The following is a 15,540-nucleotide window of genomic DNA, read 5'->3' as shown; positions in this document are numbered from 1 at the left end:
GTCATTGCCCGAGAGATTGATGGCAAGAAATAGTTGGTCGCGCTAATCCTTCAGGGTAGTTTGCATTGCCCTGTGTTTAATTACTAGAACGATGCATGTTATCAAACCATCTTAGGGCTAGTGCACTGTCTTGTGTGGGCGGATCTTGCTACTTTTGTTTGATAGTGAATCATGCGATGAATCATGCGAACCCTCTCCGAGTTATGGAAACAGATGTATCCTCACCAGCTTTTGATGTAATATATGGCATGCTTAGATGTAAGTTTGAACTGTTTATCATATCAGCAGGGCTTGTTTGATGATTCTTGGTGTTAGTAGGCTAGCTACTGTGCGAGCTATAGTACTTGCAAAACACTCACCAAAGAGAAATGTTGGGGCTGATGAGCTCGTGGTACCCTTATACTTATCCCTCGTTGATCGACCAATAGCCCTAGCTCCTAAAATTGTAGGCTTAGCGATCGATCAGACAATTGTCGACATACATTCAGGCCTCATTTGGTTCATAGGGTAGGAAAATCGTAGCAAAAGTACAGAGAATGTGCAACACAAAATCATAGCAGTGCAGAGACGTACTCCCTCCGTTCCAAAATAGATGATCTAGGCGGGCTAGTTTGGCCTAGTGGGTTTCAGTGATATGACGTAGTACAATGCCGTCCAGTCTTCGCGTGTGGTAGCAGTATTGCGGGTACATTAAGTTTTCTTGAAGAAGCGGAATTCAACAAAGTCATGATGGTTCCTTCGCCCGAACAACTTACGGTGGGAAAGGTTGGGCCTGCGATACGACCGAGGTAGACCAGGATAATTTTGTGCATGGCAGGTGGACCAGGATGGTCGACGTCCCACATGTCGGTGAATGAAAGTATTCTTTCCGATATAGAGGACGAGCAACAGGTATTCATTGTTTATTTTTGATGAAAGCTATTGTCTCCACTGTTACTCCTTGACTTTGTCAATGCCTCTCTCTCCTCTACATAAGCGGAGACTACTTGCTATGCATGCAGCGGGCAACTGGCGTCTTGAGGGGCCAGGGCAGTGAGAGCGGGCTCCGGAAGCGGTCCGGACTCCAGCATGGCCCACCTCACATTATCACCATATATTTCTTGGAGTCGGTGCGCGGCGGGTGGGCGATCTCTTCTCCCTCCCCCGTTTCTCTCTTCTCAGCCGACGCCCACCGAGCAATTAGATTTCGGCTATCGACGGTTTATTCAATTACGGTCCCACATGTCAGTGAAATTGCAAGACAACGCGTGTCCCCTTTGGTGAGCGGCGTGCGAGCCGGACTGTCAGGGTTGCGACGCGTACGAGTCGTAAGTGTGCCGTCTTTTCCTTTAGAACTTGCGAAGCGTAACATTTTCGCGCGATCGATCGATAGAAATCCAGAACAAAATGACGAGGGCGGTGCTTTCGTGCTCGTTAGACGGGCTAGTTCGAGTGATATGACGTGCTACAGTGCCGTCCACTTGCTCCATTTTTATGTAAGCAAGAGTTTACACTCGTACGCGGGAGGAGTGCGAAACACCGCGGATCTGATTTTGATCGAGGGATAACTGTTCCCTACCAAATAATGGAAGATTGTTAGTGGTTATAGCATGATAGTTAGGGCATCTCTAGTGCTGGCCCACAAATTTACACCAGCATCTGTTCGAGGACACTGATGGATGCCATCCGATGCTGCCCGCATACCTTTCGACAACTATATGAACTAACCGGACGAAATTCGTGCAAACAAAGCAAATTTCAAATTAACCGTATGAAATTAACCGGATGAAATTCATTACATTTCGAAAACTTTTCTTACAAACTAGACGAAATTCATTACATATTTCGCACAAACCGTACTAAACCTACTGTAAACCTAATCTAAACGATCGCCGGCGCCTGACCACCAAGTCCGGCCATGAACTCGAGAAAGCCGACCATTGCCTTTGCCTCCTCCTCATCCGCCTCGATAACCTCCTCCTCCGGCCGGAGCACAAGGTTATGAAGATTTCCGCCTCCATGTCGCCGTCAAGCGGCTAATCGGCCACCGATGTTTACCCCACCAAGCTTGGCGTCGACTGAGTGGAGTAGCGGTGGCCTTCCCGGGACCAGAGCGGCGGCGACCTACCATGTACTACTCTTCCTCGCTGCCGGCTGCGCCCGCGCACGCGCGCCGGCTTCATGGTCGTGGCGGCGGAGGGCAGCCCGGGGGGTGCCGGCAATCTCCTTCGTTTGCTCCTGCGACAGTACATCGAAGAGAGCTTTGGAGCGCTCCCGGAGCGGAGCCGCCGATGTCCCTCGTCTGCTCCTGCGACAGTACGTCCAAGAGAGCTTCGGAGCGCCACGAGGCCATGGTTGAAGTGGTGCCGACAGAAGGAAGGGGCCGGAGGAGAATAAGTGTGGGTCTTTGGATATGGCTGGGAGCTGGGGCTCAAGTTAATATAGCGGGCGAATGGCAATGAGCCGCGGCAGACGGATGGACAACTGGCGCCGGAGTAGGTTCGCCGGGCGTGAATGCGGACGCTGCTTCAGTGACTTAATTGCAGATGCATTTGGGTGTCTAACATGTGGGCCCAACGGGCGTGTGGCCTGCATGTCAGTGACACACCAATTGCACCTGCAGTTAAGTCCACTGAATGCGGCATTGACATTCTGGAGAGACGGTGACCGTTTCAGGCGCATGCGGACTGTTTGACTGGTCAACCATACAAATACGGAGCTATACGCTGAGCCAGCGACCGTATAATCACCATATCTCATATACAATGATCAAAGTGAGCTACTAAGACAAGTTCAATGACCGCCAATGCATTTTACTCAGTAATAAATGACCAGGATTGAAGGGAAATCCTAATTTGCTTTGTCTTCTGTCCTTGAGCTCTTGACAAACCAATGCACTATACGGTTGTCCGGCCACTCCACCCCAGAGCTCTCACCAAGCATCGTTCATGCCACCGCGCCACACACTAACCGGTAAGGCAGCGATGGCATCCCGCCGCGCCGAGTTCCTCGCCGCCCACGAACGCACACAAAATGGTAGGGAAGTGATGGCATCCCGCCGTGCCGAGTTCATCGTCGCTCGCAACCTCACAACTATGTGGGAGGAATTTGAAGATGCCAAGGCCGAATGGGCGGTAGAGCAAGAGGCGGCCAAAGCTGCACAGAGGAAGCGGAAAAGTCAGAAAGCACTCAAGAAAAGAGAGGCCCGTCGCCGCAAGAAAGAAAAGGACGCATGCGCTGCTGCGGAGAGGTCGGTGGAGATCCAAGCACGGTGGGGTGTTGCCGACAAAGCCGGGAAGGAGAACGATGGTGTCTGTCCAGCATGTGAGAAGTAGTAGTACTAGTAGTTAGTGTGTGTGTCTGTGTCTGAGTACGAGCATGTACTAGTACTACTAGTTACTACTGTAGTTTTTAGAGAAAATTACCAGTACATTAGCCTAGGCTAAGTGGAAAAATTCCTATCCTATGCATCAAATGGCATCTCTTTCTCTATAGGAATTGAGATGCATGTCATCTCACTTCTTATGATCTTCATATTCCTATCCTATGAACGAAAGGAGGCCTCTGTTGGAGTAAATAACATAGCTAGCAGTACTGCTGGTACAGTAGTTTTCTTCAAGAAGTGGAATTCAACGAAGTCATGATGGTTCCTTCATCCGAGCAACTTCAAAGTGCGAAGTGGGCCTGTGTTTTGACGGCTCATTAGTCATTGTTACTGCGGCGTGACGACCTGGGTGACTCTCCCTTGGAGTTCTGCGTGCATGGCAAGTGGACCAGGATGGTCGACGTCCCACATGTTGGCAAACGGAAGTATATCGAGGAGCAAGGAAACCGCGTGGTATAGTATCACTGCTGATTGGTTCGCAAAAAAATAGTATCACTGCCGATTTATAATTATTTTTTATTTCTGATGAATGCTAGCGTTTCAACTCTTATGATGAAGGGTGCCAAACACGACATGTGCTGGATGTCCCACACGTCAGCGAAAGGAGTGGGACATGAACAGCGTGGTAGAGCCCGGCGTAAAAAAAACAACGTGGTAGAGCGTCTCCACTTCTTCCACTTCTGGGTCGGAGACCACACGTAGTAGTACTTAGCTGTATGAATGATATAAAGTGCGACCTGGAGAGAAAGACACGTCTAGTTGGAAGGTCTCAGGGCATACACATAAACAAATATAAAAGTTAATACGTGTCTCCAACTAATATAGTAGTAGTAGAGTACTTAGACACATACTCCATAACATCACCGTGCATTGCACGTACAACATTTAGTGGTAGTACCTAGTAAGAGACAAATGCCGACCAAGAGTTCCCTTCTCGACCTACTTTTGGGTATTTGGTAGAGTGTATGGAGGGTGCATGAGTCCACACTAGTTTAGCATAAATACACTAGAAGCATGCATGAAGAGAGCATGCATGAAGAGGGGTGTTAAGTTGAGCATGCATGAAGAGGGAACAACTTTGCTGAGACGAGAATGCAACCAAATACACCCTGTGTGCCACACATGTTCATACCATTTGTGCCTTTCCACTTCACTTACTGCGCTACATTACTCAGGTTCGTACGTCCACTCCTGGGTACATGTCCGTCTCGTAGTTCCAGTGCCACGTGTTCTTCATATAGATGGAACGATCGTTGCATAACACGTGCGCCTTGATGCTAGATGTCTCACGTGTTGGCAAAAAGATGAACAAAGCTCACGTAAAAAGAGAGAGTGGAAGAACATAGATTCCGGACGACCGTGAAGGAGCAAGGAACCTCGTGGTGGAGCGTCTGCACTCATAATATTTAATATTATTCGGCGATATAAAATTAACCAATCATCTCCAAGTGGACTGTAAGAGTACGAAACACGGCAGCCCAGTGTAGTTACATCATACACTAGTACATGGCTAACCCACGCTATCACCATATTTCTTGGCTTCCGTGCGACACCTATCTCTAGTAATCCAGCAACCTGTATCGCTTCTCCCTCCTCGTCTCTATCAAAGTGCGGTGGGCTGGCGTTTCTGCCATCTATTGAGGTCGGTTAACTATCACATGTTAGCGACATGCCAAGAGCATTCTAAAAAAAATTCCTTTCATGTTCCGTTTTCAAAAAGAAAAAAATCCTTTCACGTACGAATTTGCCTGTATGCTTTGAGCAACTTGCATGTGAAGGAAATATGCCCTAAAGGCAATAATAAAGTTATTATTTATTTCCTTATATCATGATAAATGTTTATTATTCATGCTAGAATCGTATTAACCGGAAACATAATACTTGTGTGAATACATAAACAAATAGAGTGTCACTAGTATGCCTCTACTTGAGTAGCTCGTTGATCAAAGATGGTTATGTTTCCTGACCATAGACATGTGTTGTCATTTGATTAACGGGGTCACATCATTAGGAGAATGATGTGATTGACTTGACCCATTCCGTTAGCTTGGCACTTGATCGTTTAGTATGTTGCTATTGCTTTCTTCATGACTTATACATGTTCCTATGACTATGAGATTATGCAACTCCCATTTACCGGAGGAACACTTTGTGTGCTACCAAATGTCACAACGTAACTGGGTGATTATAAAGGTGCTCTATAGGTGTCTCTGGAGGTACATGTTGGGTTGGCGTATTTGGAGATTAGGATTTGTCACTCCAATTGTCGGAGAGGTATCTCTGGGCCCTCTCGGTAATGCACATCACTTAAGCCTTGCAAGCATTGCAACTAATGAGTTAGTTGTGAGATGATGTATTACAAAATCAGTAAAGAGACTTGCCGGTAACGAGATTGAACTATGTATTGAGATACCGACAATCGAATCTCGGGCAAGTAACATACCGATGACAAAGGGAACAACGTATGTTGTTATGTGGTTTGACCGATAAAGATCTTCATAGAATATGTAGGAGCCAATATGAGCATCCAGGTTCCGCTATTGGTTATTGACCGAAAACAGTTCTAGGTCATGTCTACATAGTTCTCGAACCCGTAGGGTCCGCACGCTTAAAGTTACGATGATAATTTTATTATGAGTTTATAAGTTTTGATGTACTGAAGGTTGTTCGGAGTCCTGGATGTGATCACGGACTTGACGAGGAGTCTCGAAATGGTCAAGACATAAAGATTGATATATTGGAGTCCTGGATGTGATCACGGACTTGACGAAGAGTCTCGAAATGGTCGAGACATAAAGATTGATATATTGGACGACTATAATCCGACACCGGAAGTGTTCCGGGTGATTTCGGAGAAAACCGGAGTGCCGGAGGGGTTACCGAACCCCCCCGGGGAAGTATTGGGCCTTAGTGGGCCTGAGGGGAGAGAGAGGGCAGCAGCCCAGGAGGTGGCGTGCCCCCTCCCATGGGGAGTCTGAATTGGACAAGGGGAGGGGGCGCTGCCCCTCTTTCCCTCTCTCTCTCCCTCTCTTTCCTTCCCCCTTCCTCCTTCCTAGTTGGACTAGGAAAGGGGAGTCCTACTCGCACTAGGAGGAGGACTCCCCCCTCCTTGGCGCGCCCCCTAGGGCCGGCCGGCCTCCCCCCTTGCTCCTTTATATACAGGGGCAGGGGGGCACCCCATGACACACAAGTTGATCATCGTGATCGTTCCTTAGCCATGTGCGGCGCCCCCCTCCACCATATTCCACCTTGATCATATCGTTGCGGTGCTTAGGCAAAGCCCTGCGTCGGTAGAACATCATCATCGTCACCATGCCGTCGTGCTGACGGAACTCATCCCCGACACCCTGCTGGATCGGAGTCCGAGGATCGTCATCGAGCTGAACGTGTGCTGAACTAGGAGGTGCCGTACGTTCGGTGCTTAGATCGGTCGGATCGTGAAGACGTACGACTACATCAACCACGTTGTCATAACGGTCCGCTTACGGTCTACGAGGGTACGTGGACAACACTCTCCCCTCTCGTTGCTATGCATCACCATGATCCTTGCGTGTGCATGGGAATTTTTTTGAAATTACTACGTTCCCCAACAGCATGTCCTATACTGCTCCTGTTTGATACTCTAACTTAGTTAGAGGTTAGACTAACTCATGACTAACCCTGAACTAACTGTAGCCAAAGAGGTGTTTGGGTGACAGGGTTAGATTGACAATAAGTGCACTTCATGGAGAGAGAAAAGTGATTTTTCAGTGGTCCCAATGAGAACTATCTCCAGTTAGCACCTCTTGGGTGGGATAGTTTTTTTGGTGGGTTCGGTGCAACTTGCTCCAATTTAAACCCTCATGCTTGGATACTTTAGGGCTATTTGAGCCCCAACTAGCTCAAACTAACTCTAACCCATGGATCCAAACAGGGCCTATGGCCAGTCTCGACGCGGAGCAGTCGCGTGCACCGGGAAGCGGCGCTCTCTCGGCCATCGCGCCACTTCAAAGCCGGCGCCAGTGAGAGGTCGCCTCCGCTCTGGCCGGGCATTAATGCGGCACTAACGCTCCAGGCGACGCTGACCATTTCATGCGGGAAGCACGCGCTGGCAAGGGAGTATAGGTTTTGAACCGTTTCAGGTGTAGTAGTAATGGTAGTTCGCAAAACTACTCAATTATTGCATTGAGTTTCCTAAGAAATTGTGGTAAAAAACGTTACTCCACAACCCGCTTCCCTTCTCCTTCCTGCTCGTGATTTACGTGGCCATGTTAATGTGGTTGTGTCAAAATAAATGCCACTTCCTGCTCGTGATTTACGTTATATAATTACAAGCAAGATTCTCGTGCATTGTATGGAACATCAATATGCATTTTTTTACAAAACACCTGTTGTGATTGACCCATGCAGGAGTAATCCCATGTGTAAAACTAATGATATCTCGAGAATTTTATCGGAAAACTGGTATCTCGAGAATGTCATTGAAAAAATCAAAGATGAGAGATAATGCGAGGAGGAGTGGAGCGTGGTGGTGACTGGTGGTCGGAATGGGCGGAGGCATGGGGATGGACGGTGCCAGCAGGCGGTAGCGGCCACCATGCATGCTAGATTGTTCCAGAGACTTATTCCTTTTTTAGTTGCTGAGCAATGAGGTTGCGGGAGATAATGATGTGGAGAGAGGTGCGGGTATCTTTCGTAAAATTATCATAGTTTGCTTCCTATCCGTCAGATATAGATCATACGGTCTGTATTACAAGATGGCAGGCACACCATCATCGCCAACTCGTTTTTTTATAAGGGTATACAGATGATAAGTTTGCTGACTACTAAAGTAAAGTGGAATTTGTCCATGTTATGCAAGTAAATAAAGGTGATTGTTTATCATACGGGTAAGGTTGGATGAAGGGTGGTAGGAACAAATGCTCCGCCTAGAGCATGTGTGTGTGAGATGGAGTCTTAGTGTGTGTGGTGTGTGTGTGAGAGAGAGAGAGAGAGTGTGTGTGTGTGAGAGAGGAGAGAGAGAGAGATGGAGTCTTAGTTTGTGTTTGTGTGTGTGTGTGAGAGAGAGATGGAGTCTAAGTGTGTGTGTGTGTGGGGGGGGTGCATGTGTGTGTGTGAGAGAGAGAGATGGAGTCTTGGTGTGTGTGTGTGTGGGGGGGGGGGTGCGTGCGTGCGCGCACGCGCGCGCGCGTGTTTGTGTGTGTGTGTGTGTGCGCGCGCGCGCGTGTGTGTGTGTCCCGGGGTCCTCTGTGGTGTATGTAATTTAAGTGTGCATGGCTTCATCATAGAGAGGTGATGTGTATGGCAGAGGCCACCAACGATGGGGTGCGAGAGAGAAAATGCCCGTAGGAGGGAAGAGAAGGTGCGTGCGCGTGAGAGGAGTCGACATCGAGAGAACGTGTTTGTTCGAGAGACACCACAGAAGACTACTATATATCGATGGTGCATGTAGGCGGGAATTAAACAAAGGGATGGTCTTATTGGTTTCGGGGATATAGGGGAAGAGTGAGAGGCATGCGGGGCGCGGGGGGGGGGGGGGGGTAGCCAGAAGGAGATTGTTAAGTGTGAGTGTGTGTTTTGCCCATCCAGGCGGAAGTTATGTGCACAAAAGAGGAGAACGATTCGATGTGGCGTTAGGATTGAGGGTAATTAACTACGTATGGAGACATAGAGACCTTGAACGTGCATGTGTGAGAGGTATACATGTATACATGGGATGTGTGTGTGTGTGCGCGCGCGCATGATCGAGATAAAAGAAACAAGACATAAGTCCTAAGATCAACGACATGGGAGAGACGGATCGGTATGACAATATGCATGCATGTGAGAATGCAGGGAAGAAGGCCCGACAATTGAGCATGTGTTTTTGTCTTTAAGAGATAGTGGCATGGGCTGGAGCATGCATCTATGGCGAGCAGAGGGGTGAGGCGCAACGATTGTGCAAAAGAGATCAACCTATAAATGCATATGTATGGATAGACATATATAGTGTGGGTGATAGGAAGCAAGACTCCGTGCGAGAAAGAAATGTTGATGGAGAAACTACAGATAGATACAGAGATGGAGATGCTAGCTAGAGAGACATCCGTTAGTTTGGGTGTCGGAGATGACCGTCGGGTGGTTCAAAGGGTGAAGTTATATATGTGTGTGAGAGGGCACTTGACTGCATGCATGTAGAGAGAAACATATGTAGTGTGCGTGATAGGAATCAAGAGTGAGGGCGAGAAAGAAGGTTGATGGAGAAACAAATAAATAGAAAGATAAAGATGCTAGCTAGTGTGCGCTAGAGATAGGAGTCGAGTGGATCAGAAGGCTGGGTTATGTGTGTGGGTGTGAGAGAGATAGAGAGAGGGTGCATGTGAGTCACATACAAACAAATATCAGAGAGAAATGAGATCCAGAGAGACGGAGTTTTGTGTCTGCGAGAGAGAACGATATTTCACAACGAGAGTGATAGCTAGAGAGACATATGAGGGAACGCAAGATATCTCTAGGGAGAGAGGGTGTGTTTGAGCGACATACAAGAGAACAATGGAGAAATATGAGACCCTGGGATACAGAGTTTGTGTTTGTGTGTGATAAAGAGATATTGAAGAGGAAGAGTCGTAGGTTCTCATATGTAAGGAGCGAAAGACATCTCTGTATGAGGGGTGTGCGAGTGGCACACATGGGAATAGTTGAGAGAAATGAGACCCCGGGAGACAAAGTTTTGTGTTTGTGTGAGAGAAAGAGATTCCACATGGAGAATCATAGCTAGAGACACATAGCAGGGAGCGAGATATACTTAGAGAGAGAGATAGAGTGATGAAGGTCGATGGAGAGAGTACTGTCAGTGTGTTATGAAGATAAAAGATCATTGTCGACATCCAGGTAGCACGAGAGATGCCTGAGAGACGATGAACGCATATAGGTCCAGAGAGATAGTCCTATATAAGCATGAGTGATAGCTATATGAGACGAATATCTGGATTAAAGGGGATTCAAATATTTAAACTGGAGATCACGACATCGATAATATCATAATGCAAATTGGTGTATCAAACATGCATATTCATTTGAATTTGGGCACACGTGTAATGTTATATAGTTTATCAATATTGGTGATCCATAGATTCTTCAATTACAAACAATGCATGGTTTATATGCAATTAGTGTCTAAACGGGATTACACTATATGTTGCGTGTGTGAAACACATTATACATGTTTGAGAAGTTAAAAAAAAACCTGCATGTAACACACATTAATTCGAGACAGTTAGCGAGGAATGCATACATTGGATTTCAACATAAAGTGGTTTGAAATATTTGAAAATCCAAATTGATGGATACAACCTTATGAATCTGAGATCATGCCATTTGTAAACCATGTTTATGTATAAATGGTGTTGTGCTTTTGAAAGTATATATGTAAAAAAAATGATGTATATAGAATGTAATTCCAATTGAAAATGGATCCCGCCCAAAAAAATAGTAGAATACAAACGGGATTCGAATTGAGTTGGCACGGTAAACGTGCAGTGTGCAAAATTTGAACGAAGCGGGGAAAGTCGCAGTAACCGCCCGAAACCAAAATCTACGAGATGGAAATCACTACTGCCTATCCCTGCCGTGCAAAGCCTATCTGCTGGATTTCTATAGGTTTCGATAGGGGTAGGTTTGTAATTTCACCCAAACGTGACGTAACCGCCTCTCACCCGGATTCATACATGGTGGGCGCCAAAACACAGTGTGCCCTCGGCTGAAATTGACTCCCTCCCTGATTCATATTCATACACGGTGGGCGCCAAAAACAAACTCTCGTCGGCAAATATTCGGTGTATGCGAGATTACCGTCCTATCCCCAACCGACTAATGTTGCTGTGATGTAGTAGAAATTTGAAACGGGGGCTAAGTTTGTAAATTTCCTTGCATTTGAGACAAACACGCCCTGACTACATGGTTCCTCCCCTTCCTCTCTACCTCCCTTTTCCCCATTCGTACTCCGTGGGCGCCAAAACACCCTCTCCACCTGACCCTCTAGGCCTGGGCGTTCGGTAGAAACCGAAAATTCGGTTTCTACTATTCGTTTTTTTACAAATTCGGTTAGTCAAAGTGAAAACCGAAATGGACACAAAAAATCAACTAACCGAAATTTCGGTTAACCGATTTTTCGGTTCGGTTTTCAGTTTTAACCAAACTAGGGACCAGGTGAAAACATTTTTTTTCCAGCATGCACTGAATTAGCAGTAGAAAGAATAAACTCAAAACGACAATGCGTTAAGTGTTTCCTTGGTGCAGGCTAGCTGTTTTGTGCGTTGTACCCTGTCTTCTTAAGTAGCCAAGCTCACTGTGTCATCCCGTCTAGCTAGCCGAGGTGGGATAAATCCAGTGAAGTATCGTAGTGTGCTGCCAGAGAGAAACTATTGTGCAAAAATGTGGGCCTTGGTAGTTGCATGTACGTGGAAGGCCCAGGGGAGGCACGAGGCCGTCCATGACTCGCACATGTGGCCGTTCATAGCGACCAGGGTGCTGGGATTTTGCGTGTTCCATCACGTTACTTCGGTTTCTGTTACGGTTATCGGTATAACACCGAACAGTCCGAATTAAATTCGGTTAGTATAACTGAAAACCTAATTTTACTGTAGCAGGGACAAAAACCGAAAATTCGGTTTTTTCGGTTTCGGTATCGGTTCGGTTTTCGGTTCGTCGGTTTTTATGCCCACCCCTACCACCCTCCTCCGTCCGCCGCCGTCCGCCACCCCATCCACCGCCGTCCTCCTCCACCATGCCAGAGCTGATACCCCAACGCAGCCGTCCATTACAAGAGATCGACCTCTCTCATCCATGCCTTCAGACCGGGATCCTTGCATCCCGTCCTCTCGCTTCATCCCCGCCGTCGTCCACCTTGCCGTCGCTGCTCCTACGACCGTCTCGTCCATCGCGCCCGGCCGCCACCGTCTACCCTCCTAGATCTGCTTCCACGCCGCCGACAGCCATCGCTACCGCAACACCGTCAAATTCTCACCAGATGCGTACACGGCGCCACACCAGAGGCGGTACTCTTTCGTATTTGCTCAACTTATTTATCACAACAAGAAAATAGATCGCCACTGCTTTACTCTGATTTCTTGTCTTGGTTGCGAAGTTGCCTTTGTCTGGTTTGCACCTTCAGATCCGCCATGGCACGCTCAACACTATACTCCCAATGCTTATTGTTTTCCCCTTTTATATTCCACACTAGTTAAATCACAGTAGACTAAATTTCAAAATTGGGTCAGTCGATTTTCAAGAGCTCGCCGGAGTTCGCCGGTGCGATCCAAGGGGCTCGGGTGATTGTGGGGCCTCGCCGAACGAAGAAAACTCGACGCGGGTGGGGGTGGGGGTGGCGGAGGAACACATGCGGTGGGGGCCGGTGGTCCGGCCGGTGGCCCGTGCAGTGTTCTGTATGGGAAGAATCACAGACGAGGAAGAAGAAGGGTTAGGAGACGTAGGATCTTCATCCAACCGCCTGAAATGGTCGAGAGACAACTGGGAGTTGCATTCTTAATGCGCTCTGGTTCATCATGTGTGGGCACTGCGCAACCAACATTTTATTATCCAAAATCTGCTTGCTCTTCTTTACCATGTTCGATAGTGCTGGCCTGTACGTGATAGATAGACTTTCAATTACTAGCGGCAATACAACACCGTATTTTCAAGCCAGTTCCACTTTCCTGATTTATATATCGTGGTTATGGTGTACCCCTGTTATGTACACTATGATCTGTGTAGTTGCCGTGTGCTCTTGTTAGCATGGTTTGGCAATAAACTATCTATACAGTATATTATGAACCTATCATCTGCCAGCTATCCTTACTTCCGGAGCCTATTTTTTTGTGTACTTGTGCCAGATTATATAAATGCACGCACGATATTACAGCACACATGAGCTCTCTCATCAGAATCCAGTGATAGCACATAAGTGTTTACAGGGGCACCCCTATATTAGAATATCATCTGCTTACAAAGATAATCTCACAACTATTTATGTTTTCATGGTTCTCATATATTATACGCAATTACAGTGAATATTAGAATCCGTGCATCAGAAGAATATTGTGGAACACTGCAATGACTTACAAAATTGGCACCAAGGCATTGAGTGCCATTTTGGAAGCAATGAAACTCGTACGCTCCCCACCTGTTGATTCTTGTTCAGAATATCATTCTAATGACTATTCTAACCTCGAGGAGTCAAAGGCAGATGGCCCGTCCTGTTCACCCATCAAGGTGCCTGTTCTAATTTGGCAAGGTTTTATTGATTGCGCGTATCTTGCATATGTTGTCTTGCATTTCTTCTACTTTGTTGCACCACCATCTGCTTAGTTTACTCATCATATAACTCGAGATGCTATGCCCATCCATTATAAATACATATTCCATTTGTCATCATACCATGTTTTTCCACTCAAATGTTGTTCTTGTGCATCAGACATAAAAAAGGAAGAGGGTGATTGCCGAACCTGAAGGAGCACCAGCAAAGTCCTTGAAAAACATGGTGGTGCCGAAGAAATCAGACAGCGCCCCACTTATATTAGCTGTACAACCAGTGACACAAAACATAGGACCGACTCCAGCAGACTATACCCATACTTCACTGGCCACACCACTAGCCTCACCACACAGGACCTGCACTCCAGCAAAAGGGATACCGATTTCATTTGCCATAACACCAGCTGTACCACAGAAAAATCCCACTCCAGCAAAAAGTACATCAAGTCCACCGGCCGAAGACCTACCCCAACTGCAGAGACGACCAATTCCTGTAGATTGGAACCCCATTCCATTTATTCCCAGTTTAAAAGACAATGCTTTCAATGTTATTAGGGACTACGTGCATATATTCCCATCATGGGAAGATTATAGTGAAGACAAACACCATTTTCACATCTTCCTGTCCAACTTACATGTAAGTGCTATTATTCATGGTTATTATTTTCCTGTTTTCTGCTGATCGAACACATCAATGATTTACATTACACTGTTGTAACTAGGTGAGGGTCAATCTGGATAGTCATGACGAGCAAATCTTGCTTGTGCTTTTCAAGGAAGCACTGCAGCAGTATCGGTGTTACCTGCGGAAATCACACTTTGATGGCAAGTCTATAAAGGAATTTCCGGTGAAGTCTCCTGTGCTAAATTTAGAAGACATTGAATGGAAAAACCTTGTTATGCACTGGTCTCGTTCCCAGGATGAGGTACTGTCTATGAAATCACATGACAATTTGAACTTCTAATTTTCCGCATGTGCCTTACGGATCTTTTTTGCAGGAAATCTGCTCGAAGAAGAATTCCGGTTTGAAAAGAACGACAGGATATCGCAAATATGCTGCCCGCTGCTTTGCTCTTGTTAGTACCTGTTGTCCTGTATCACTGTACTCGCATACATACCTGGTTCATTATGTGACAGCAGTATGCATGATAACTTGCTTATCAATTGTTCGCTCCAAATTATCTGATCTGTATGAATGGTTACATTAGTGTAGAATACATCCAATGCCAATGAATTTTTTTAGCTCTGCATTGTTCTTGTAAGTACATGTTGTCCTTTATCAGTGTACTTATATTGACAGGTAGTTGTTCATGTACCATCACTCTGCAACTTATTTTCCTTTGCCCTCCATTTTCTACACATCAGATCTATATTTACTCTTACCATAAGGTTGGTACTAAAGAAGTTTAGCTGTGCATTGCTCTTGGCTGTGCCTTTTGCCTGTATCGCTGCACATACATTTATAGCTACTTGGTTATGTAGCATCACTCTTCATCTTATCTTAAATATTCTCCATTTTTTCATATATTATCACATCTATATTTACTCTTAACAAAATGTAGAATAAAGGCAATGCTTATGAAGAACATTCTGTGCTAAGCTTCTTGAATTGCCCCCCCCCCATCAGCATGGACAAGGGCTTTATAGAGCCTGTCTTCAGCAATAATGTAAGTTTGTCCTTCTCAAGCCTTCAAACTTTGTTGTGTATATTTGGTTAGGCATGACTGCAACAGCTGTTTATTTTTGGTGTTTGCATCAAATTGCATGTTTAAAGTTTGTTATGTAGTTCATAAATAAAAGTTTGTCCTTCTCAATTTAAGTTTTTAGTTGTACAACCAAATTCCTTCTTCATACCATGTAAATTAAACTATATAGAGCAAGTGATCTTCTTTTGCACTGCATGTAT

Source organism: Triticum aestivum, chromosome 2B, assembly GCF_018294505.1.
Source record: "Triticum aestivum cultivar Chinese Spring chromosome 2B, IWGSC CS RefSeq v2.1, whole genome shotgun sequence".
NCBI classification, from domain to species: domain Eukaryota; kingdom Viridiplantae; phylum Streptophyta; class Magnoliopsida; order Poales; family Poaceae; genus Triticum; species Triticum aestivum.
Note: the sequence above shows the minus strand (reverse complement) of the source record.